Source organism: Schistocerca americana, chromosome 2 (assembly GCF_021461395.2).
Source record: "Schistocerca americana isolate TAMUIC-IGC-003095 chromosome 2, iqSchAmer2.1, whole genome shotgun sequence".
NCBI lineage: Eukaryota > Metazoa > Arthropoda > Insecta > Orthoptera > Acrididae > Schistocerca > Schistocerca americana.
Genome location: NC_060120.1, coordinates 1,057,336,662 through 1,057,363,106, shown reverse-complemented (window position 1 = coordinate 1,057,363,106; position 26,445 = coordinate 1,057,336,662).

Below are 26,445 nucleotides of genomic sequence, written 5' to 3'. Positions count from 1 at the left end.
AGACAGCTTCAATGACTGAATTGCTAATGTGAAGTCTGTTCGTCCTTCTGAAGAACACATGTTTAAATTCGCCGAAAGGATGGTAAAGATTATTTGAAAACCACCATTTATTTAAACTGGTTGGCTGCCTTTTATATCTGCTGTTCTGTAATTGTTGCAGCAGCGCAGCCATTTTATAAATGTTATTGAACATAAATCGTTACTTAGAAATCTTTATAACGAATTTATTGATACCAACACTCTTTACTAACATTGTACAAGATCCATGTATTAATCTCTCTTTTATTCAGAACAATACAAGCTTGTAAAGAATCCAAAGCATAACCGTTTCTTTATTTTTCCTTAGTTTTTTTTTTTTTTTTTTTTTTTTTGGGAACCAACAAACAAACAAACAACGAGGAATACAATTTTACTCGAACCTCACTTTAATTTTTAACCAAGTTTCAAGATTTTCGTTTCATGAGAAGGAAGTATATCAAACATGAATAAATTACAAATGATGAGGCCGACTTGGGATCGTAGCGCAAGTCCAAAGGTGGAACAGTCCGCTATCATAATGAGACAAGCAAAGTAATGATATGACTACAACACACACAGCGTAGCGCTCATAGACCATGGGAGGACAAAACAATAAACGTTTTAGCCACCTGAAGGATACCACGCCAAGGCAATTACAAATGCGAGCGTGGCAAAATTCAAAAATTTTGAAAGCATTAAACATGGAAAGTATTAAAACCCACATTCAAAAATGTAAAAGCAGGATTCAGAAAATAATTCTCGCGAGCTCCAAGGACAAATACCCCCATGTTACCACACTTAAGGTGAACACAAACGCGGGCGCAGCAGAATTCAAAAATTATTAAAGTATAAACACAAAAAGTATTAAAACCACCTTGCCAACTGCAAAAGTAGTCTTTAGAAAATAATCTCCACACGTCACCAAGCACTTTAACCGTCTCTGTATGAACCATTCTAGGCTAACCAGATGGTCTCAACGTTGTTTGGGCACTTCAATTATCTTTAGAAAACAGTTGCTGGAACAGTTCAACCAGAAACGTAGCAGATGTTAAAACTTTCGGAGCGTTAAACAGAATCTACTACTGGCCGTTCTGCAAGACGGCTGTGGCACTTGAAAACACAAGTTATGATGCAAAGTATAACAAGTGCGGCTGCCACAAGGCAGAGTAGACCTCTCCTCTTAATACAACGCCATCGTAAGATCAGATCTGGCTTACAGCAGAGCCCAGCCTGCTAGGCCTTAAAATCAAAACACAAGTCACAGTCATTAAATCTTAACTTAAAACAGGGTGCTAACAGTTTCCCTAAGAGGAGCAGACTCTAATAGGAAAAGCAATTGGTCTACAGGAAAGAGGTAAGCTTGTGTTGGAGGTTCATTTAGCAAAGGACCGATCCATCATTGTGTGACCATATAACTACTGTTGCATCGGCTAGTGTGGGAGTCAGCACTGTCACAAACAAAGAAGGAGAGAAGTTGCGATGACCGGTGGCATGAATCCAAAATCATCTGTACAGAAACCTATCAGATTAACAGAAAGTTTTATTCTTAAAAAGGAAAGAAATTTAACTTTTCTATATGGGGCGGCTCGATGTTCTCCTGTGCTTCCTGTGCCTCCTACAAGCAATTAAACTAGAAGATGATGTTCTGGAGCAGTTGAGAACATATGTTATTTGGGGAGCACTATCACTGACGACAATAAATGTATCACAGATATAAAGAGAAGAATAGCCTTGGCAAAGCAAGCTTTCCAAAATAAAAGGAATTTACTAACAATCATATAAGTAGGAAAAAAATTGCCAAAACTTTTGTCTGGAATGTCTTAACATACGGATGTGAAGCGTGGTCTCTGGGAAAGGCAGAGAAAAAGAGACTGGAAGCAGTGGAAATGTGGATATGGAGATGAATAACGAAAACAGTCTGGGTAGATAGAAAAAGTAATGAACAGGTCTTAAGAGAAGTGAATGAGAACAGACCGCTGCTAAATTATATAGGAAGAAGAAAATAAAAAATGATAGGGCACATAATGAGACACAACCAGTCCCTAAAGAATGTATTTGAAGGGAACGTTATAGGGAAAAAACCCAGAGGAGGCCAAGAGCAACGTATTTTAATAACATCAAAGAAGATATGGGGAAAAAATCGTATGAAGAATTGAAGAGGATAACAATGGAGAGAGGGACGTGGCTAAATCGACAAGGCATAGCCTTTAGTTTATGATGATAACTGCTACACACAGAACGCAGGCTAAGTAAGTTCTTCCTATTACTGAGTACTAATCGTCTCGAACTCTGCGACTGAACTAGGGCCAACCAGCGATGGGCGGATGGTTAAGTCAGTGTTGACAGGGGGCGCTGGACCCTGTCTTCCTGGAGGTGTAGGGATGCCCGCTCTGTCCATTGGTGTGCTGATCAGCGCCTTCCTGATGTTGTTGGGCGGCGCTGCGCTGGTCAGTGTGCAGTCGATGCTTTAGGACTGCACAACCACGAGGGAAGGCAGGCACCAAGCTATTCCAACACAACTAGCTACCGACGACAGAGACGTATTTTTGGAGAATTCTCGCAAACGATGCTCACCGTGGAGTAAACGGCAGCAGTCTCAACGGTCTTTTCCTGACCAGAGAACCCAACGAAGACGCAGGCCTGATCCAATCCGGAACAGCAGTTGCACCAGAAAGCTCAACCACACTGCTCTGTCCTGCAAGGCTGACTCTCAGCACTCCATACCTGCACCGTAAATACTGGCCACACCTCCCAAAGGAACAAGCTCACTGGTTTTCGCACGTCTGATCATACCGACCGCTCAGCTTCGAATTCCGTCCGGAAACTGTCTCTTCTGCCCAGATTCAGCCAACCAAAGATCCTCGCATAAGCAAACACTGTGTACACCTCACTGGGCGTGAGGTATCGACCACGCCACACAGCACATCATGAATCCAATGAAGATCGTGGGCCAAGACATGTTGTGGCTCGAGAACAACAGGCTTTAACTTGCTCTTTGGAAACTCCTTCCAAAAGCAGGGTGAGATATAACTCTGGTCGAGAATGTTACGCATTATCTCACTCATCTCTACATAATTATTATAAAGTAGGCGTCTAGCCACAGATACGGAGTGCTACCTGCAGGGAGCGGGGGTGGGTCGTTACTTCGTATATTAATGTATCAGTGTATGCTACAGAGGGGCCGAGTGGAGAAACCTCTGCACGAAGTCAGGGTAGCGGTTAGGAATCTCTGAAGCGTCTCTGACGCTAGTGAAACATTGTCAAAGTTCAGTTATTTACTAACTATGTTTACGGTCGTCTTGTTCCACACCGGCCTTGTAGCCGATGCCTCGTCCATCTGAGTGTTTGATCGCCGCTGACGGCTGCCGACTCAGTTATTCGTCTGCAGGCCCACGCGAAAGGTGAATAATCTCGCAACGTGGCTCGCTGCCGTCGCGCTATGGTCCTGCGTGAATGGTCTCGTACTAGCTGCTGGAGTGTGCTCCATCCCACTGCGAATTTACGTTGACCCTTGCTCACCCAACCGCTATGTGGTATGGTCAGTTCTGTGGTCGGTCTGTTTCCTTCCTACTGGCCAGTTGGGTTCCAGCAACTAACGCCGCTTAAGTGTTAAACAGGAACGTGGACCCCACGAGGCCTTGCTGTCAGTCTCTGCGCTGGAGTTCAGTGCTGTCAGCATTCCGCGATGTGGTGTTTTCGGAGGCAGCGAGTAGTATGAAGTTCATCAGGTGAAGACCGTCATCTCAGGTACACCTTTGGTTGGTTCCTATACAGTTCTGGGCTATCTACGACATACATTCGCTACAGTATCGTAATCGTGGAGTACAGTCCTATAGCTGTGAACGCCATCGATCCCAGTGATCAACTCTTTCAGAGCTGGAGAGCTCGAGTATTTAAAGGGAGATAATGTGAGGCTATGACTCGATGTTCAGTTCGTAATGACCACATGTGTCCTTCTTCAATATTCGCTGTGTAGCTTCTGTGATACGCATTCTTATGAAACAGGTACAGCTTCTTTCGACATCTTCTACGAACTAACAAATACGCGTGTAACGTCTCCGTTGGTTGTCTGTCCCGTGCTATTTTCTGCTGTGCTCGTCTTCTGTCTCTCTCAGCACGGTGTTGTAACGTCCCGAAGTCTGACCCACTTGCTACATACCTCTTATTTCCTGGTTCTGTCTCAAATAAAAATGGCTCTAAGCAGTATGGGACTTAACATCTGAGGTCATCAGTCCCCTAGAACTTAGAACTACTTAAACCTAACTAACGTAAGGACATCACACACATCCATGCCCGCGGCAGGATTCGAACCTACGACCGTAGCAGCAGCGCAGTTCCTGACTGAAGCGCCTAGAACCGCTCGGCCACAGCGGCCTGCCCTGGTTCTGTCTCTGCCTCTGGCGTAACCACTCGAACTTGCTTAATTTTAATGCTCATCTTGCGAATCTATTTGCGGATCTTTTAACTCTAATAACCATTTTAAAGATGTGTTGTCTGTAGCTACTTTGAATTTACGACCTTAGCAAGGGAAATAAGAGATTCCTGATGTAACTGCCAACATATAGTTTTCAGTTGTTGAATAATAAGTTTCAGCCTTATTCAACTATCTGGATGTATGTGCCATTGAATTTTCTTTTCCAAATGGTTCAAATGGCTCTGAGCACTATGGGACTTAACATCTCAGGTCATCAGTCCCCTAGAACTTAGAACTACTTAAACCTAACTGCCTGCCTGAGTGGCCGAGCGGTTCTAGGCGCTACAGTCTGGAACCACGCGACTGCTACGGTCGCAGGTTCGAATCCTGCCTCGGGCATGGATGTGTGTGATGTCCTTTGGTTAGGTTTACGTACTTCTAAGTTCTAGGAGACTAATGACCTCAGAAGTCCCATAGCGCTCAGAGCCATTTGAACGATTTTTAAACCTAACTAACCCAAGGACATGACACACATCCATGCCCGAGGCAGGATTCGAACCTGCGGCCGTAGCGGTGTCACGGTTCCAGACTGAAGCGCCTAGAACCGCTCGGCAATTTTCTTTTCCAATAAGAGCTGACGTAACATGCTGTTGCATACTCTATGTCGACAGATTCTAGATGTACCCTTGTCCGATTCTCAGCTACGCTACAGATCAATTTATTTATGAAAATACAAAGTACAATCTCCAACAAATTTAACATGTTCACAAGTACCTTTACCTTTAATCCAAATAAATACAGTTTCATTAACAGATATTTTACGTCTATTACGTGTATACAAGGAAAAGGGTGAGGGTGACATATATGATGATTTGCCAAAGTCTTTATTTGCATTTTCACAAACGTGGAATGTGCGGTAGGCTATGACGTCACGGTCGACAAAGCTTTCCAGTCCTGATACATTCGGTACTCCTGTACCTCCTCGTACAATTGCAACAGTTAGCCAGCCGTTGCCATGAGAAAATGTATCATTCAGATCAATACTGAAGTTCAGTCTACATCCACAGAAGACAGCGGGTCCATCTAGTAGTGAATGTGCAGCGACAGATTTTATAGTATTCTTCTTCTTATCAGCAGCAGATGTTGTCATTTCGACGTCTTCAATTGTTTTATATATTGTCTGCCCACGGAGTGGATCATTCGCGCTGCTGCTGCTGCACAGGCAACTGCATTGAACGCTGCCAAGATGCCATACAGAAGATACCGTCGCCGTGCAAGACAGACAATATATAAAACAAGACGTCGAAATGACAACATCTGCTGCTGATAAGAAGAAGAATACTATAAAATCTGTCGCTACACATTCACTACTAGATGGACCCGCTGTCTTCTGTGGATGTAGACTGAACTTCAGTATTGATCTGAATGATACATTTTCTCATGGCAACGGCTGGCTAACTGTTGCAGTTGTACGAGGAGGTACAGGAGTACCGAATGTATCAGGACTGGAAAGCTTTGTCGACCGTGACGTCATAGCCTACCGCACTGGGTTCAGATACAGTTAAGGCACTGTTGGATGCATTACCTGCCAGAATGAACTCCTGTTCAAAATCCGGGTATATTAACTCAGGATATGATGTTAATATCTCCTTGAATTTCTCAAACGCATCTTGGGTATTGTGATGTCCACTGAAAACTAACACCTTTTCGTAACAACTTAGTTAATGGTCATGCAATTTCAGCGAACCCCTTCAAGAACTAGTGATAATAATCGCATAATGCAATGAATGACTGTGAATGTTCAGTAGTTGTGGTGTCGGAAAATATTGTATGGCGGAAGCAAGTCGAGGATCAACCCCCACTCCCTCTTGACTGTTAATGCGCCCAAGATAATATTAAGAAAAGGATAGTTGCTTACGCACCATATAGTGGAGATGCTGAGTTACAGATAGGAAGGTACAACAAAAAGACTGTCACAAAATTACTTTTGGCCAACAAGGCCTTTATCAAAAATAGATCACACACACACACACACACACACACACACACACACACACACACACACACACACACAAACGCAACTCACACACACACATGACCACAGTCTATGGCAGCTGTAGCCACACTACACTAGGCCGAAAGCTTATTTTGGACAGTCTTTCTGTTGCGGCTATCTGCGACTCAGAATCTCCGGTATATGGTGCGTAACAACTGCCCTTTTCATAATATTGTTACATTCCATCCTGGATTTTCCATATCCCCAAGTTAAGTTACTTGTTACTGAGCAAAATGGGACTTGTCCACACTTAGAGTAAGGTGTGTGCTGTCCTCAATCTACTAAACGCTTCATTCAGACGTTTAACGTGATTTTCTATAGTTTTTGGATAGACGACTGTATCATCAAGATATACGATATAGATTTTCGGTTTTAATTCACGATGTACTTAGGAGGTAGCTGGAGTATTCTTGAATCCAAACTGCACTTTCAGCATTGGTCATGAGCTGAATTTGCTGCGAAAGCAGTTTTGGGTCTGTCTTCAGGAAACGCTACTGAGATCAATTCGTTCAGGAGCATTTACATTTTCCTGGTTGTCTAACGCATCCGTTATGTTAGGTATTCTATCGGCATTCGTTATGATTCGTTAATTCAAGCAACGATAATCACAGGAAGATCGATATTTTCTGGTACTTTCAACTGGTTTTTTGGGTACAAGGACGATATTTGCCGACCAAGGGCTATCGCTATGCTCGATAATACCCTCTCGCAGTTGCTGATCCATAAATTCGTCTACTAGTGGCTGTAGGTGTTTTGCCATCATGTGTGGTTTCTATAAATTGGTGGATTGTCGTCAGTTGGTCTGCGGTGTTGTGTGATACGTGTTGCTGGTAGAGGACCATTTGAACTGATTAAGTCTGAATATTCTAACAACAAAGCTTCCATGGATTCTCGTTCACTATCCTTCTAGTGACGAACCTTGTCTGGTAGTGCACACACATTGATGGTTTCTTTGATACTGTGATCACAGCTTGACCCTTCGATATCCTCATTTTGTAATATCTCTAAACTCGCTTTAAGTAATCCTTTCGGGAGATTTACTTCATCTGTACCGAAGTTATCCAACCTTACCGGAATGATCAGTTCCCCACTAACGACGGTTACGTGCGCAACACTTATTCGTATAAAACAATGCATTTCATCTAATGCTTCATTGTCCTGCAGTGTGTCAGCCACACATAATCTCTTTCCTGGCACATTGGCATCTACAAATACGCAAACCATCTTCACTGTACCAGCAGGTACTTTCTCATGCATAACCATCTTTAACGTACATATATGCAGTTAAGTTGGTAACACATTAGCAATCGGTGTACCTTCGACACTGAAACATTTACAGCTGATGGTCTGATTGGAAACAAGTAACATTGTCGTTGATTGCACTGCGCCTTGAAATGGCCTTTCTTCCCACAACGCTAACAGTTCTTTTCAGCAGAAAAACGTGGCTTATCAGTGCACGTGCGTGGCAATTCGCTTTGCTGCAGCCAAATCCTCTGGATTTTCTATTCCGACTCTTCTTGAAAACACCGCAGGAATTCCTCGCAAAAACACATCGAATGATCTTTCTGACTTCCTGAGTATGACGCGATCCGCGTCGCGATTTCCGGTGAACTCGTGTGTTTACACATTTGCTTTACGAATTCTGTCTGAAAAAGTGTCTACAGACTGATTTGCCTTCTGTGTCCACCGACTCAACTTCTCCCTTACAAGATCTGACACTATTTTGCTTACGGTATCTCTGACGCAAATGTACTAGCCTTGCTCAGTGCCTCATGATACATCACGTATATCTTGGCTTCACCCTTAAGGCGTAAATTGGCCGTCCGCAGAGTAATTACATCTAAACAATTATTTGTTCTGGCTGTAGCCAATACATCATTAAGGAATACCATGACGTCCGCTGTTGTTTTTCCGGCGAAGGGTGTGATGAGGTTAACTACTGAAGAATCTACTGAAAAGTGGAACATTGCTACTGGCGGCTTAAATTCACTCGAACCCGGCTGTTAATCTCGCAGTCAGCAAAAATTCTAACTGTGCCACCAATTAATTAGTCATGGCATAACTTCTGTTGGGTACAACTGTGACACTTAATCCGTTACTAGTAGTAACTGACGTTGTGCCTAGCATATTCGTGCGAGTTACCACTGTCTTACATGTCTACCAAAAACATCTGCACCAACGTAGACCGGACAGGAAAAACACAGCTTACACTGTACGAAACGAGACTGAGATATTCCTTTTGCCTTATCATCGCCCAGCGACACTCAGAAGACTCCTGTGCTGCATTAACTTAACGTCTACAAGTAGAACAATTTACGAGCACAAACTTAGTGCATGGTTCACTATGATTCATTTAGTTATAAATAGCACGTCTCACTGGTAGCAAACACGTTTCTTTATTCTTGCCTCTGAAGTCCGATAAATCAACAGACTCGTTAATTTTACAAAAGCTAGTTTTAACATAGCACGTCCATCAATAGCCCTAGATTGTGCCACGTTACAAGGAAAAGAAAAATGTGTTTTGTTCTCAACGTGTTGCGGCTGCTGCTGCGGAGTATGCACTCTGTGAGAGCTGATCATTGCGTCCGAATTCCAGGCGCTGGAGTCGAAAACCTCCGCTGCCAAGTCCTCTGGTGACGGCGTTAGAGTGGTCACTGCTGACATCAGTTTACAAAGGGGCCGAGCAGAGCCACCGCTGCATGAAGTCCGGATAGCAATTGGGTACTTGTGAAGCGTCTCTGACTCTAGTAAATTGTTTTCAAACTTCCATCGTTTATCAACCATGTTCGCGGCCATCTTGTTCCACACCGGCCCTGTAGTCGATGCCTCATTCAGCTGTGTGTTCGATTCCCGCTGACGGCTGCCGAGTCGCTCCCATTGCGGCACGCAGCAGGCGCGGCTATGGTCCAGCATAAATGCTGCTGGAGTGTGTTCGATCCAACTCCGAATTCTGTGTTGACCCTTGTATGGGTCCATACGCGATGTGGTGTTGTCTGAAGTTGTGTGGTCGGTCGGTTTCCCTCCTATGGCCAGGTAGGTTCCCTCACCTAAATGTTAAACATGAATGTGGACCCCTCGGGGTCCGACTACGATTTTCCGCACTGAAGTTCGGTGCTGTGAGCACTCCGCGATGTGGTGTTGTCGGAAGACAGTCAGCATCTCCATCAAGAACGGTAGGCGGCGAAAAGTATGAAGTTCATGAGGCAAAGCCCGACATCTCAGATATATCTTTGGCTGGTTCGTAGACTGTTCTGGAGTATCTAGGACATAGATTCTCTACAGTGTCGTAATCATGGAATCTAGTGATATTACTGTGAACGCCGTCGATCCCGATGATCAATACTTCTGAGAGCTCGAGTATTTAAAGCGAGCTAATGTGAGACTATGACGTGGCGTTCGGTTCTGCTATATTCGCTTAACAGACTCTTGGCTGCTGTATAGGTTCTCTGATACTAGTTCTTATGTAATAGGTATTTTTTTCGGTGTCTCTTGCGAGCTAACGAATATGTCTTGGTCTTCTGTCCCGTATTGTTTTCTGCTCTCGGCGTAGTGTTGGGTCGTGCCGAAGTGTGATCCACATGCGAAATGCCACTTATTTCCTGGGTCTGTCTCTCTCTCTGGCGTGACCGAACTTTTCCTGTTGCAAGGTGAATGAGGTTAAATACAAGTTTCTAATTTTCGAATCCTTGCTGTTGTGTTCCGTAACAACGCAACACAGTGCCGTGAGTATGCTGCTGTGATTGGTTTTGTGCTACACTGAAACTGTGAATTACTACTGGATTCCGAAACAGTTCAGCGCATCCATATTCTGTCTCATAGTGGACGCCGCCATATATGGAGTTACGTACTGGGGAAAAATGTTGTCCAGACGGTAAACCATCGTCTCATCGTCTCCCCTCCCCCCGAACCCTGCAGCCAGAGAAAAAGCGACCATTAGCTGTCGCTCGGCTCTCGCTTGCCGGGCACTGCGTGGCTTTCCGTCACACACCAGCTGCCTGCCCTCGCCTCATACATCCAGTCTCTGAGGTATGGTCCATGACATCAGACACGGCAGTATCCCGACTGCAACCTCTCCAGAACAAAGTTTTCCGTGTCATCTCAGGAATTGGCAGATGCGTCCCCAACCCACACATAAGAGATTTCCTAGGCCAACCAATCATTTACCAATCATTTACACACTTACTCAAGAAAAATCCACGAAATTTAACGAAACGACACAAACTTCGCTCCAGTTTCTCATACAAAATTTAGGAAGCAACCACTAGTAGCTTCTCGCCCAAAATTAATCCTTACACGCTTCTTTAGGGACCAATAACACATACATAAAACACCAAAGAGAAGCTTACACAAAGAAAACACGCAAACACGCATACAACCCAAATTCCTCAACTTCACGTAAACCCCTAGCGCATTCTGAAGTCAGACGGGCACCAGAGCTTAGAGAGGTACTTCATACACAAGCAAAACAACCACAGCCTCGCCGCCCTCGCCTTGACCTCACCAGCCGAACCAACACTTACAGTTCCATGGCTCAATAACTTTTACTTGGCTGGTAACTCGCCAGTTTACGTTTCGCATTACAGCAGTTTGCAGGGTTATCAAATCGAAGTGTGCGATGCGCACGACATCGATGTCGCTTAGGGACTCTCGATGGTATTGAAATGTTGCACGTGTTTACTGAGTCTCTGGAACAAGCATGTCAGTACTCGGCTGGCGTGTTCAGCCAGCCTCGTGTGCTCTCTGCCTGGTGGTGTTGGAATCTGGTCGCCCGGACACTGCAGCTCGACTAGATTTGCAGCGGTGCTCTCTTGTCTTCCGGTACCGCCGTGCCACTCATCCAGCCGAGGTGTCCGTGAGAGGTGCTTGTGATGTGTAGGAGTCCTGTGACTGAGTGTGTGTGTGTGTGTGTGTGTGTGTAGCACAGCGCCTGGAGTACCGCTGTCCCGCTGTGTTGCCCTACAGCGCTGGAGGGCCACCCCGCAGGTCCGCACAACACGGCAGTCCGCCTGCGATCTGAACAGCACAGGCAGTGGAAGGGACTGTCTGCGTCCCTCCCATTCCCCTTGTCCATTTTCCCTCTTCTCCGCCCCCCCCCCCCCCAAATTACTCTCTCACACACACACACACACACACACACACACACACAGAGAGAGAGAGAGAGAGAGAGAGAGAGAGAGATCCACGCGTACGTGATGACCGTCCGGTCCTTCAGCTACCGGCTGCGGGTGCGGTGTGAATTTTACACCGGCAGACAATGGGAGAACGGCGCCGACCCTGGCAGGTGCTCCGTACGGGCGCATGACTGAGTGGTTTTGTTCCGCTTTTGCAGCTCGCTGGCGTCTAGCAGTGCCGCAGCTAGCGTCACCTGTGGTTCCCTGCTGGCTTTCTAGCGGTGTTACTGAGGCCTAGACAATATGTACGTGACTGTAGAACAATGTCCATACTGCCCCAGTTTCACTGCATCCTGGACATGCAACTAACAAACACAAATGATTCACGGTAAATGATAACAGCCAAACAGTTTCAGGATAAAGATTTATTGAAAACCTTAACCACCGTTTCGGTATATCTAAATATACCTTCATCAGAAGCAAAAATACACCTGAACAGGGAGACACCTTCATTGGCAAAAAATTTAGCAACACAACTGTTAAAAAAAAAAAAAAACAACTTGTAGCTTTAAGTACCATGAATATTACCAAAGTAGTACAAGCACAAAAACTTCCAGTCACTTACTAAAATCACATACTGCAGTGAGGTGCGTAAAACAATCGTGCCAAAGGCATCGTCAGTATTTAAAATTAAACTATCACCTCCATCTGTACAGCATAATTATGAAGAGATGGTCGATGCGAACACGGCATATTATCAGTACTTAGCCTGTGAACTAGCGTGAAGAGGGTGTGGAAGCACTAGGGCAGACAGTTTCACCGAGAGAGGGCACTAGTGCTATTACGCAAATTAAAGGCTAGGATACATACTAAATGTTGTAGTAAATCGAAACCATCAGTCGTCATGGATACAAACATAACAGAATCATTTGAACCACACATACACATCAAAATCCGCGAACAACAATCATCAAAAATATGTAAAACCCCAACAAGACAGGAAAGGAGCATCTCGCCAGCATCAACAGTCAAGTAAACTAGCTTCTAGTCAGCCAGACTATATTACATTAGAGCAAGAAGGGATTTGAAACTACTAAAAAAAAATTTATTTCTAAGTTGCACCTGTTCGTTAAGAATAAAGCCACATTTTTGAGATAGATGTTTGAAAATTTCTAATTCCTCGAACAGGTCCAGTTTGATCCCTTTAGTCACTTCGTGTAGCAATTCTACGTCATCCAGTTTACGTGGCGGATGTTGTAAGACCATTAGATTTTCAGCAAACGTGGAATTGTACATGTTTTCACCATTTTTATCTAGTATGTGTTCTTTATATCTTACTTTAATGGGTCTACCGGTCTGTCCAACGTAATAGTTGGGGAAGTCATTACAAGTAATTTTGTAAACTCCGGATTTAATGCCAGGTTCTTCCCGTGCCCCAATAGTATGAATCACTCTTTGTTTTAAGCTATTGTTTACGGAGTAAAGATAATGGACACATGCTAGGTAAAAATGGGGAAAACGTGTACAATACCATATTTGCTGAACATCTAATGCTCTTACAACATCCGCCACGTAAACTGGATGACGAAGAATTGCTCCACGAAGTGTGTAAGGGTTACAAACTGGACTTGTTCAAGGAATTAGAAATTTTCAAATATCTATCTCAAAAAGGTGGATTTATTCTTAACGAACAGGTACAGCTTAGAAACATTTATTTTTTGGATAGTTTCAAACCCCTTCTTGCTCTAACGTAATATAGTCTGACTGACTAGAAGCTAGTTTTCTTGTCCGTTGATGCTGGTGAGATGCTCCTTTCCTGTCTTGTTGGGGTTTTACATATTTTTGATGAATGGTGTTCGCGGTTTTTGATGTGTATGTGTGGTTTAAATGATTCTGTTATGTTTGTATCCATGACGACTGATGGTTTCCGTTTACTAGAACGTTTTGTTCGTTTTCGCTAGTATGTGTCCTAGCCTTTAATTTGCGTAATAGCACTAGTGCCCTCTCTCGTTGAAGCTGTCTGCCCTAGTGCTTCCACACCCTCTCCACGCTAGTTCACGGGCTAAGTACAGATAATATGCCGTGTTCACATCGACCTTCTCTTCATAATTATGCTGAACAGATGGAGGTGATAGTTTAATTTTAACTACTGACGATGCCTTTGGCACGATTGTTTTACGCACCTACACTGCAGTATGTGATTTTAGTAAGTGACTGGAAGTTTTTGTGCTTGTAATACTTTGGTAATTTTCATGGTACTTAAAGCTACAAGTGTATTTTTTTTTCTTTTATCTCAGTTGTGTTGCTAAGTTTTTTGCCAATGAAGGTGTTTCCCTGTTCAGGTGTATTTTTGCTTCTGATGAAGGTATATTTAGATATACCGACACCGTGGTTAAGGATTTCAATAAATCTTCATCCTGCAACTGTTTGGCTGTTATCATTTACCTTGAAGCTTTACAGCAGTTGCTGCTTCATCCATGTTCAAAATTTTGAAACACAAATGCATCTCGCTCACTGTCAAGAGGTGCTCAGTAATAAGGATACGCCACAAACGCGACACGTTGCCATGTCTAATACGATGTACAAAAATCGCCGCCATTTAAAACAGCTTCAAGTCGTCTAGGAATGTACAAATACAGTTTCTCCGTGGTTTTCAAGGGAACATTATGCCATTCTTCGTGAAAAATATTGGCATGATCAGGTGAGGATGTTAGATATAGACAACAATCAGCCACCCTACTTTCCAAAGTAGAACACAAATACTCCATAACAATTAGGTCTGGCGACTTTCGTGGCCAGAGGAGATGCGAATACTCGTACTCGTCCACCAAGAACCATTCCTGGTCGACGTGAAGTGTGTCAACAGGTACCCCGTGTTATTGGAACAAGGCGTCACCTATGAGGGGTAAACGCTGTACCTGATGGGCCAAAATGTTCACATAATCCTAGGCAGTAATGCAACTTTGTGGAGTTCCTATGGGGCCCCGGGATAGCACAATAATGCTGCCCAATCCATCACCAAACCGCCGCCATGTTGCACTCATGTTAGGCCAAGCCAAGTTCTAAACTTGGCCAGAACTTTGAAACATTTTAAAGAAAGACTCAACCGAACAAATGAATTCTTCTATTGCTCCGCAGTCGGGCTTTTACCATGTGCTTCATTTCCAGCATCCACAAATTTTTCAGTAGTTGCGTGGTAGTTGCAAATGAAACTTCGCAAAACTGCTCAACTTGGTCAAAGATGTCAACTGCTCTAGGCACTCAAGCAATCCATCTGCCAGAAGAGCTATCTGTTAATCCTTTTAGACCAAATTCCTGCGCAAGATGCATGTAGGACACAAAACCCATATAGCCAGGTTTTATTCCTCCAGTATTTGAGAACTAGAGAAGATAAGGACTTGCAACAAATTTTACACATAATTTCAGACGTTCACTAAACGTTTTCTTGATGACACTCACCACAAAATGATGAAAGGAAAAAAGTATATCGCTTACTACATTTTCGATGTCCATTATCGTATTAGGAATGACGTTTTAATTTATTCTTTCTCTACTTCTAATCGTATTAGGGACATCTTTTGCAGACAGTGTTCACATCGGTGGTGGCTCCAGGGTGTTCGCAAATGTTTAGATTCAGATTAATCTGAGAGTGTGAAATTAATAGCAGCTGCTGTACAAGCGTTATGCTTATCAACACAGCCACTATAAATAATAAACTACAGCCACTGACAATAATAACAACAACCGTAATAATAATAATAATTATAAAAATAATAACATGCACAACTTATTTGACAAACAAAATAATTGTTTTCGTGGAATTTTGTTGTTTTTTACATAATTAAGTACAGTTTAGGATACTAACGAAATAATGTCTAAGATAGCGCTAATCTCCGTTTCGCATTTTTGTGTAAATGGGAGTTTTCGTGCTTTTCCATTTTTTCAGACAAACCACAAGATCCCTAACATATGTATTAGTTCACGAATGTACTTCCGGGCTGAAAATCAGATATTATTACGCTGCACCCACTTAACAACTTCTACTAACTGTACACTTCCTAATTAAATGTTCGCTTGTAGTCACGCTTATTTGATTGCATCCTCTCTCAATCAGAGGATCTGTTCTTGGAGGCCCTAGTTCCTTTGCAGCTAACTTTTCCTGGTAATTTAGTTTGTTGTTCCCAGAATGAGATTTTCACTCTGCAGCGGAACGTGCGCTGATATGAAACTTCCTGGCACATTAAAGCTGTGTGCCGGATCGAGACTCGAACTCGGGACCATTGCCTTTCGCGTGCAAGTGCCCTACCGACTGAGCTACCCAGGCGCGATTCACGACATCTTCTCACAGCCTTGCTTTTCTCTTACCACTTAAAATAGATTCAACGTAGTTCATGCTTACACTGCACATGAAAGCCGATTCCTGCACAGTAAACAACCAACTCCAAACACAAAATGCCGTTTGTAGCAATGATTAAACTCAACTAGTAATGACTACTAGCACCGTCACTTGACTAGAATACAAATGAGGCGCTGAGATCCATATGGGCCTAAACCACATTGCCGTCGATCTCACATTTAAGTTTAAACCCGAGAAACCAGTTATACAGCAATTCGTGAATTTTCAAATATAGTAAATGGGCCTACAGCACAGATAAACCTGACTTATCATAAGATCAATAGATTTCAGAAGCATGAATAAATGCTACAGTCTTACAACAGACAGTGATGTACTTGAGGCCCTTATGATTCTCTGTGCCTCAAATGGACTACTGTATGATCAAATTCATAACTTACAATACTATAACTTATTCAGAAACCCACAAAATAGGCTTACTGTCAGTACAACTTCAACAAATACTGTTGTCCATTCTAATTTTACTACAGTATATAATGAGTGAATTAGCATATCTAAGGAGTGTACTATCATCTATAAGGATTTATGCCTAGCAAATGGGGATAAAAGTCTGCCGCAGTGTGCTACCATCTGACATGGCACTGACATAAACTTCTAGTTGAGTGGCAAAGGCTACCTGTGCACACCGTGAACAATGCACGTTGTTTATCAAATTCCTATGTATTTGGCCCATAAGGCAATTACGTCACGCAAATTGCGAATACGCAAACGCTCCTTAAAACGTAAACAACTGAATGTGTGTAAGGTGTCAGGCAGAACCAACACCTTCCATGAAAACCCTGACATGCTAAGCAAATCCAGTAGTATGTCACATAGCTCCGAATAAATCGTGACATTAAATTAACCAAAGTAATACGAGTAACGAGTGAGCAAATGGAATACCACAGACTAACACAAGAATGCCTAAATGCATGTCATACCTTCCCACCGTGAGACAGACGCAGTTCCGAGGGGAGAAACGAGAACAGAAGCCGAGAGCAAAACCGTGTTAAGCTGGAAGGCCCTACGATAAGGGACGGGCACCCACGTTGCCAGCTAACCGCTAGGACCACACACCACCCGCAAGTTTTAGCGTGAGACTTTTTCGCGTCACTGTTACGTTAGGACCATCTCCCAGCCCATGTTAAAAGCTAGAGCCCTCCAGAAGAACAGTATAGATATTACGATAACACTAAAAGGACCACACCAGCTGCAAGTTTTAGCGTGAGACTTTTTCGCGTCTCTGTTACGTTGCAAACTTTAAAAACATTGCCCCACCACGAAAAGTAGAACGTTTCTCATTGGATAGACAGAATTTTTGTAGGTGGAGCTTAAGGTTAACATTGAGACCCTGATTGGTCAGATGAAAACACAGCCAGATAGTTTTTTTTAAACCAACTTCGGTAAATTGTAGTAAGGAGAAGTTAGGGGAGAGTTTCTTTCGAGACGGCGAGGTGAGCGGAGCTGTGCTGCCCGCCGCCCCCTGACGAACACCGACAAGGTAATGAACGCATGCGATGCCGCATAACAGCTTCACTCGGAACTGCAGAAGTCTCATCTGTTACACCCCCTTTTTGCGTAATACTAGTGTCGATCGTCAATTAAAGCTCATGGTGTTCACATTTGCCACTTGAAGTAAAAATCTGAAACGCGATGATTTTTCTGTTATATAGTTATTGAGAAGCTACATCAGCCACTGTAATTTACGACAAGTTAGATAAGTAATTAAAGAAAATTGAGGGTCACTGTAGGCCATTTTGATAGTTTTCTCTTTTGTGAAACTTAATTTAAACCTAGATTATAGATGTGATATGGCATAGGTTATCCTTCGATCCATTGTAGAACTTGGAAACCCATTCAGGGAATATTCGTTCACATTTTTGTTGAACGCAGTTGGTTTTTATCATCCTGTATTAAAACATCTCCTTTTATCAATAGTGCAATTTATAAACAATGTTTTATGAGTAGAATAAAATTTCCAATGGTAAACTTAACTGCTTTTTCGACGTTATTTTACCACCTAACTAAAAATAGGAAAGCCTTGAACCCCTTCCACTAAATTTAGTTAGTAATAAGATTCTTTTACAGGGACTGCAGTGGAGCTGACGCTGAAATCATTAAGTATTTGGTTACATCATCGCTAGTCTCACTGAACTCTTCTGAATTCTACATGTCATGTGTGGTCTGGCGTCTCCTTACAAGCAACAGGTCCCAGGTTCAAACTAGTCAATTCCCTAAAAAACACGCTCAGAGCGTCGTTGCGCGAAAGTGGTAGGGAGACACGATATAGAACAAACAGACACAACACAGAATGTTAGATGTGTGCTCACGGCCCTGTTGCCAAGTTTCACGGAGTCTATAGGAGCAGTAGCGCGGTTTATTACATGAAAAACTGCCGCATCATGCTTGGCGTTTAAAATTGTTGTTACTAACCTGCCGAACCAAATACGATGAAATTTGGTTAGGAGATAGCTTGAACCCTGAGGAAGAACATAGGCTAAGTGTAGTACAAGATTTGAACAACATTACGCGAATTAGGGGAACAGTTTACTCTTTGAAAATGCTACTTACTCTTTGACTTCTGAGCTTTATCATATTTGTGAAAGTGCTTTCCTTGACTGACATGGGCTACCTGATACGATTCAATGTAAGTATACAATCTGTAATTCCATATTTCCACACTATTCCTTGCATAATGTAGACGTTGCACAACGTATAGCTAATATGCGCACTACCCAGTATTTGACAACGAGTGAACTTGGTCACTTGCAGCAAACTTTACGCATAATTCCAAACCTTTAAGAAACTAAGACAAGGAAAAAAAAACTTTATCGCTCACTACATTTTCGCCGTTCGTGGAATAAAACTGTCCGAACAGGCTTGACGTCATGACGTTTACATTTATGGTTTCTTTGTTACTAACTCTATTCGCAACAAGTCTAGCAGACAGTGTCCACATATGATGCTGAATGTGACACATCGTTCAGCTGTTAAGAATGAAGGAGCAGACGGATAGAGAATGGGAGTGGAGGAAACGGACAGGAAAAGGGAAGACGATGCGATGGTCAGGGAGAAGGGAGAAGTGATGGCCATAGAAAGGAAATAGCAGGAGCTGGACAGAGAGATTGTGTGGAGGAGATGGGCAGATAGCGGTGGCAGTAGCAGATGGAGCGAGAGGGGGGTGGGCAGCTAGTTCCTAACAAAACGATGATAAATTTAAGGTATTTTTTGACTGACACACTTGTACACGATTTGTTTGTCCTTTATATGATATTATTCTGCTAATTTCATAGTTTTCAAAAGTGTCATCTAGATCATTTGTAGGTTAGGGATTATGTATCAATAACAAAAATAAAAAAGTGAATACTGGATAATTTACTGAATGGAAAGTAGAAAATTGCTGTTGGTCGTTAACGATGTGATTTACTTGTAACTGCATAATGGCGATATTTACTTACCAGCTAGATTTTTTGGCTCTTTCTTTGACTTCTTGAAAACAAAATTCGGTGTCCTACACCTTTTCTCGTATAAAATTTTAGTTCGAATTGGCCAGTTCTCAAATGCTGCAAGTTTTATACTGAGTAAACAAGTGTTTTTCGAAAAGTGTGAAAAGTTACTGTTTCCTCAGGTAGTTTTTCTGTAGGAGAATGTAATAAAACAGTAAAGTTTCGGCACTCAGTCGAAGCAGAATTTAATGCTGTGTATTCTGGTAACTTGGGCTTTTTTCGATCAAACGCTTACTTTCGGAATAAATTTAAAAAAACTAGAAAAAGTCCGAAATTTTGTCTGTTTTCTTTCATCACAGCTAATGCTCCAACTCAGAAATGGGACAAACAAGGTACTCATATCAGAGGTCTACATCCTTTTTAGAACTGTTACAGGCCACTGAAGATGCTACACAAATAAAAAGAAGCGAAACGCGTATGGCGCAATATAAACAGCCGTTCATTTAGTTGTGTTAGACGAGCCACATCTTCATGAAAATGCTGGTCCCGCCTGAGTATTCCTTCATACAGAGCTATCAGTTTAACTGTACTTTTTCGAAAAACTGTTTAATTCGCGCCAGTTCGTCGCCGAAGAGCGGCAATAGTCATTTTAGTGTATATGCACGTACGGTCAGGAAAGACACATCTTAGCAAATCAGCGAAGACAGAAATTGAAGCATCAGTCTCCGTCAGATAGGAGACACTTCTTTTGAGGACATAAGCGAACAAAACGAACAGATTCACATGTACATAACAACAACCAACCTGTAGTTTAAGGAATGCCTTCTCTTAAGTAGATAAAGAAAAAGGAAGCATACTCGCAGATGAAATTAACTATGCAGCTGATACATTTACTTAGTTTTCTAGGGCCCAGAGACGTCTGGAAAGTGACAGTTTAATTGAATAACTGCATGGTAATTGCTAATTCTAGTTAAAGATACGTTAGAATACTTGCAACTAGTAAGAAACTGGTTAGTAGCCAGTGTTTCCAGTTTCGGTTTTCTTTTAGGGGTAAAACGTTTTAAATTATGTGTAACTTTGGGCTATTTTATTCTGTCAGGGATTTATGGAAATCTGAGATAAAATCGAATTTAAGGTGGTAACCCTATTTTTTTTAAAACTGGTTTGGCGTGCTATGGACTACATGAAATAACTTATGTTGTCTTCCTGTTCTGGTTTCTTTCTTTCCAGTAACTTTTCATTCTTTCCTTATGTTTTTCTGTTCTTTTTTCTGTCCAAATTGCACATGTCTTTTCCTTTGTTTTCTCCCTAAACCCTTGAAAACTTTTACGTTTGCTCTGAATCATTCCCTTTCTCCTATTTCTTCCTCCATTATTTCCATTTCTCTCAGGTTTGCTTTAACTTCTTTTATCCACGTCACTGATGTTTAGGGGTGTCTGTCAAAGAAGTTAAAAAATTCAGCTATCCTGTTGTTTAGGAGTCCACAGAATGCAAGTCTTCTCTTCCTCGTCGTGACTGATATTTGCTCTATTTCTTCGAAAACTTCTTTATTGCTTTCTAATTTCCATTTCCCATTCTCTTATTTTAGTCTCGAGATTCTCCTGATTATTTTCTTTCATCCTTTTTTGTTTTACCTAATTGTTTGGCTGTGTTTAACGATAGGCGTTCTGGTGCGTAAAGACATTCTTGTTTAGTGACAGTATTGCAGAGCAATTTTTGGAAACACTTTTCCTGTTATATAGCTTTTTCGTTAGTTACAAAGCCACCTCCATTTTTCTTACCCTTCATTCATTCTTTATTGATCCACTGAATCATTTTGTGTACAGAGAGTTCTACATGATATGGGACAAGTCATTACAGTAAAACATTTAAAAAATACGTAACACCAAATTAAATACACGTAGACTTACACAATTATTAGGTTAACTTCCTTGTCGAAGGCATTTGGTCGTATTATTTTACTTAGATATTTAAATTTTGTAGCATTTTTATATTCTGCCCCTAATCAGTTTCCATAAATTTCAATGCCTCCTTCACATCTTTCAAGTACTCTGTTTTTTCAAAAGATATGTAGGCCTGCTTTTGAAGCTGTCTCTTGTAGGAGATTTATCAGCGTTGTTGCATCTACCATAGATTCAGCTAAGATGGCAAGACCATCTGCAAAAGCCAATCAAAGGCAGATTATCATCTTTTCTCCCAATTGTGATTCTGTATTTACATTCCCTGCTTACCTTTAAGTACACAGTTGAACAGCAGTGGATACAGTCCATCTCCCTGCCTCCGCTAATTTTGATTTCAAAAGTATTATTTATAGTAGGCACCAGTTTATGGCCCCATCGATTTATTAAAACCGGATTCCCTCAAACTCTTATCGAATTTAATTCGTCTTATTTTTAGTCACTATGTCAACTGTGCTATTGCCACGACGACGTTGGAACTTAGTCGTATTATACATGCAGTAATTGCACGAAAACGCGACCGATTATAGCGAAGTGGGTGAAGTACTGAGGAAAAGCAGACGTGCTACTATGTGGTGTTGGGTTCGGAATGCGAGAAGGAACTGATAACTTACTGCCGCGCTCGTTTCATTCCCATCAGCTGACACGGGAATAACACATGTGAGTAACGTGGATTCGTGAATGCGGTTCATACACTTTTATCTTCAAATATGGAGCTTATTTGTAGGAAGGTCTACTAAATCAAAATAAGGCTGTTGTAATACCGTGGAATTAGCAGTGCCACAGCTGTTTGGTCGCTGGCGTTGGCGGCCATGGAACAAAAAAGTAATCGAAATGTTCTGACTGACACCGACATGTAACAACCAGTTTCTTGGCGGAGTCAGCCATCTTCCCATGCGGGAACTGTAAAATTAGTCTATTTTTCATTCTGCCTCGCAGAACAATGGCGACAAGATATTATATCAGTTATTTGTTTCAGTATTATTATAATTGAAAATGGAAGAAAATGACGACCAAGTACCTTCTACGTCTCAAAATTTACGACCATCGATATTGACATTAAGTAAAGCAAACAAAATGTGGACAAATTTAAAACTTCTTCGTTGGAGCATCCTGATTTTACGTCTTCCCTGAAGAGATCTGACAGAGGCGAGTGAAAAGAAAACAGTAAAATCTGTGCTTGTTAACCTGTGTGTGGAATGTCTGAATTATTGAGACACAGACAAAGTGAAAAACAGTTTAAACAGATGGCTATTATGTCAAACTTTGAAAACATGTCAATATTAAAGTGAAAAAATTAGACTCATACAGCGAAGGTGTTAGATATGGCATTAAAAATGTGCGCATTTCTAGCGAAACACCCCTATTTCATTAGTCAACAGTTTTGTCGCACTAATGCGAAACTTGTTTCCGGAGTCGAAATGTTTCGTAGATGTGCATATGTTATTATTGTGATCTTTAGTCCGAAGGCTGGTTTGATGCAGGTCTCCATGTTACTCTGTCCTGCGCAAGCCTCATCATCTCCTAATAACTAAGGTAACCTACATCTTTCTGAATCTGCTTACTGTATTCTTCACTTGGTCTCTCTCTACGATTTTTACCTTCCCCTCCTCACACACACTTTCCTCCTGTAGTAAATTGGTGGTCCCTTGATGTCCCAGAATGTGTTCTATCAACCGATACATTCTTTTGGTATAGTTGTGCCACTAATTTATTGTCTCCCAAATTCTGTTCAGTGTGTTCTCATTAGTTACGTTATCGAACCATCTAATCTTCAGCATTCTTCTGCAGCACCACATTTCTATTCTATTTTGATCTTAACTGATTATCGTCCACGTTTCACTACCGTACATCGCTACACTCCAGACAAATACAAGTACCTTCAGAAACGATTTCCTAACGCATGAATCCATATTCGATGTTAACAAATTTCTCTTCTTTGGAAATGCTTTTCTTGCCATTGTCAGTCTTCATTTTATATCCTCTCTCATTCGGCCATCATCAGTTATTTTGCTGCCCAAATATAAAAACTCATTACAACTTTAAGAGTCTCGTTTCCTAATCTTATCCCGTTTACATCAACTGATTTGATTCGACTACAGTCCATCATCTTTGTTTGCTTTTGTTGACGTTCATCTTATATACTCCCTTCATGAGGCTGTCTTTTCCATTCAACTGCTCTTCCAAGTCCTCAAAAAGGGAGTGAGACAGGGTTGTAGCCTGTCCCCGTTGTTATTCAATATGTAGATTCAACAAGCAGTAAAGGGAACTAAAGAACAATTTGGAGCAGCAATTAAAGTTCAGAGAGTGAAATAAAACTGATGTGCATCTAGGAAAGCAAAAAGCAACAAATGTTTTACTTCAACAAAGGATAGACCTACGAACAAGAAGTTATTGATATCACGAAGAACAACTATCTTAACATTATAATAGATGAAATGAAAAAAAAAAAAAACGTTGGCTGTCATTTCAACATTCTTTAACAGTGTGAAAAAAAATTAGAACGCAGATTTTTTTGATAAGATCGATATAATTGACGGGACGGCAAAAGGCATCTTCCAGACAATATACGGTGAAATTACGAAACATGAAATATCACTTCTTCATGTCTTCGGTACCAACCGGATGCAACGAACGTTATGATGGGAAAACACAATTCGATTCAAGCCTTACCACAAAAGAAAATTTCACACCTTGTTGTGAAAGAGCGCGCCCTTATACCATTTAATTCACATTGCGACGTCACTTGCCTCATAAACATTTAGAAGAACATTTACAAGATTTGTGAATCCTTAAACCAGTTTCAAGATTTTCTGAAGTCTGATCAACATTAATTACTTTCGGCAGCTAACAGAAGATGGCTGTCACTTCGGGCTTATATAGACAGGGTATTAGAGCAGTACAATGCTCTGAAATAATTTTTCACGAAAGCAGTTTTTGAGGACCCTGCTATTACTGATTACTCTACACTGACCAGTTTTAAAACTTTCTTTAATAATGTATTATTACACTTCATGATTTACGTCCTCTCTATAACTAATTATTTTAATGCTTTCATTCAATCAAAATCACCACAATTGTATAAAACGCGCAAACAAAGTTGACACTCGGCATGCTGGCTAATGGGAACGACTGTAAATGAAAAATGCCTTTGCAGTCGCTCCCATCAGCCACCGCGCCGGGTGTCAACTTTGTTTGGGGGTACAATACATATTGCCTGAGATGGTTCAGAAGATGTTGCAAACGTTTCTGTGCAACTTCGTCAAAAATAAATACTTGATCCCTAGATGTCATTTAAAAAGCCTCATGAAATTATGTGTCACTAAACCAGAAATCCACCTCAATAAGAATCATACTTATGCTGAACTGCAAGCACATGTGATACTGTAAGCTTTAAAGACAAGAGCCCTGTAAGAAGAAATGAACAAATTTTATGCAAGCTGCCGAGATTTTTTGTGGATATAATGTTGCAGATACAACACCTGTTCAACTTAGATGAGAAACTTCTCGGTTTATTGAAATATGTAGATTCCCAAATAGCGTGAAATCAGGAGAAATAATCTGTGAACAATGTGTTTAGGCAATTAAAGTTTTTGGTCACAAGAAGCAACACATACAAGACAGATAGTGAATGGACACATCACGCTCTCAGCGAGGTCAAGCATTTTGTTGTTGAAGGTGAGGGAGAAATTAAAGAACAGACAGCTACAATTTATTGGAATAAGGTACTAAGCTTGATAGATCATCGTGGAAATTTTATTTACGGAAACCTTGAAATGGCCATTCCACTTTTACTACTAGTTGCATCTTTAAGTGATGATGTAAAGAGATTATTCAGAGTTCTTAAAAGCATATAAACAGACAAAAGAAATAGACTTAACAACGAAACACCCAACTGGCTGCTTCATACAAAACTGCGAATAATAGAAAACAGTTGCTCAATTTTAGAACCCAACAGTACCCTACTAAATGCAGCAAAAAGGTGTGAAAGTAATGCTTCAGGTTTTGAGCCTGTACATCCATAAATGTTTTGTCTAGCGTATTCTGAATGTTATTGAATACTTGAAATGATATGTTGTTCTTTATTATAAGTACATACTCCAGGAATTTGTAGGATTTTAGGGCGTTTTAAGGATAATATCGAAAGAAACTCGGGTAAAACCAAAATCCTATGTGGGAACACAGTCAGCAACGCGCAACATTAGAATTTTAGTCAGCAGAATCTGTCAAATTTTTTAAATTTTAATGGTGTCACTGTTGTGTATTTGAATGTTTATACATCTGTTATGAATGAAATTTTGCCACTAAAGATAAGAAAAAAAGGGACTGCGTTCGTAACGAAACAAGAAAAGTAAAAACCTAGTATAGTTACACAACGATACGCCAATGATGTGGGCGCCAGCAAAAATTCTCCTAGAGGGGTTGTAGGCGAGGGAGCGAGGGGGAGGTTGGAAGACTCTAAAATTGGGCCATTTTTGATATAAATGAGTTGGTCAGTACCGTAGAGGCCCCTTATCAGCTAGAGGACCTGCACAACAGAGAAGCAAGGTGGGCTTCAAGAGCTCAGGTCGCCATAGGTTGTAACCATCAACAGACTTTCCGCATAAACACGGCACTACTTCGTGAAAAGTCATGTGATGGAGATCGACCAATTGTGACTACGTGTAGCAGTCCACCGAATCGGTATTATAGGCATGTCAGCAGAGTCAACCGGCAGCGTGTACCTACAGCTAGGACAGCTCCGGCCAATGCCTACGCCGGCTCTAGCCCAGTAGACACTAGCCATAGTCTTCTCTAGAAATTTGTATACTGTTGGGCGTAGCGCCACTTTGTAACTGTATAAACTAATATTATGGTTATTATTTCTATTCATTGTCTTGTACTCTTAACTGATTTTTGTCGCCACAAGAATTGTTGTGCTTCTTGCTGTTGTTGCGCTTGGAAATTAGCGTACACGAAGAAGGCGTTTCAGTTAAATAAAGTGTGTTCAAACTTGATCGTTAGCTCTTTCCTGCCGACCGCAGGACACTACAGTTTGGAGGTATGTTA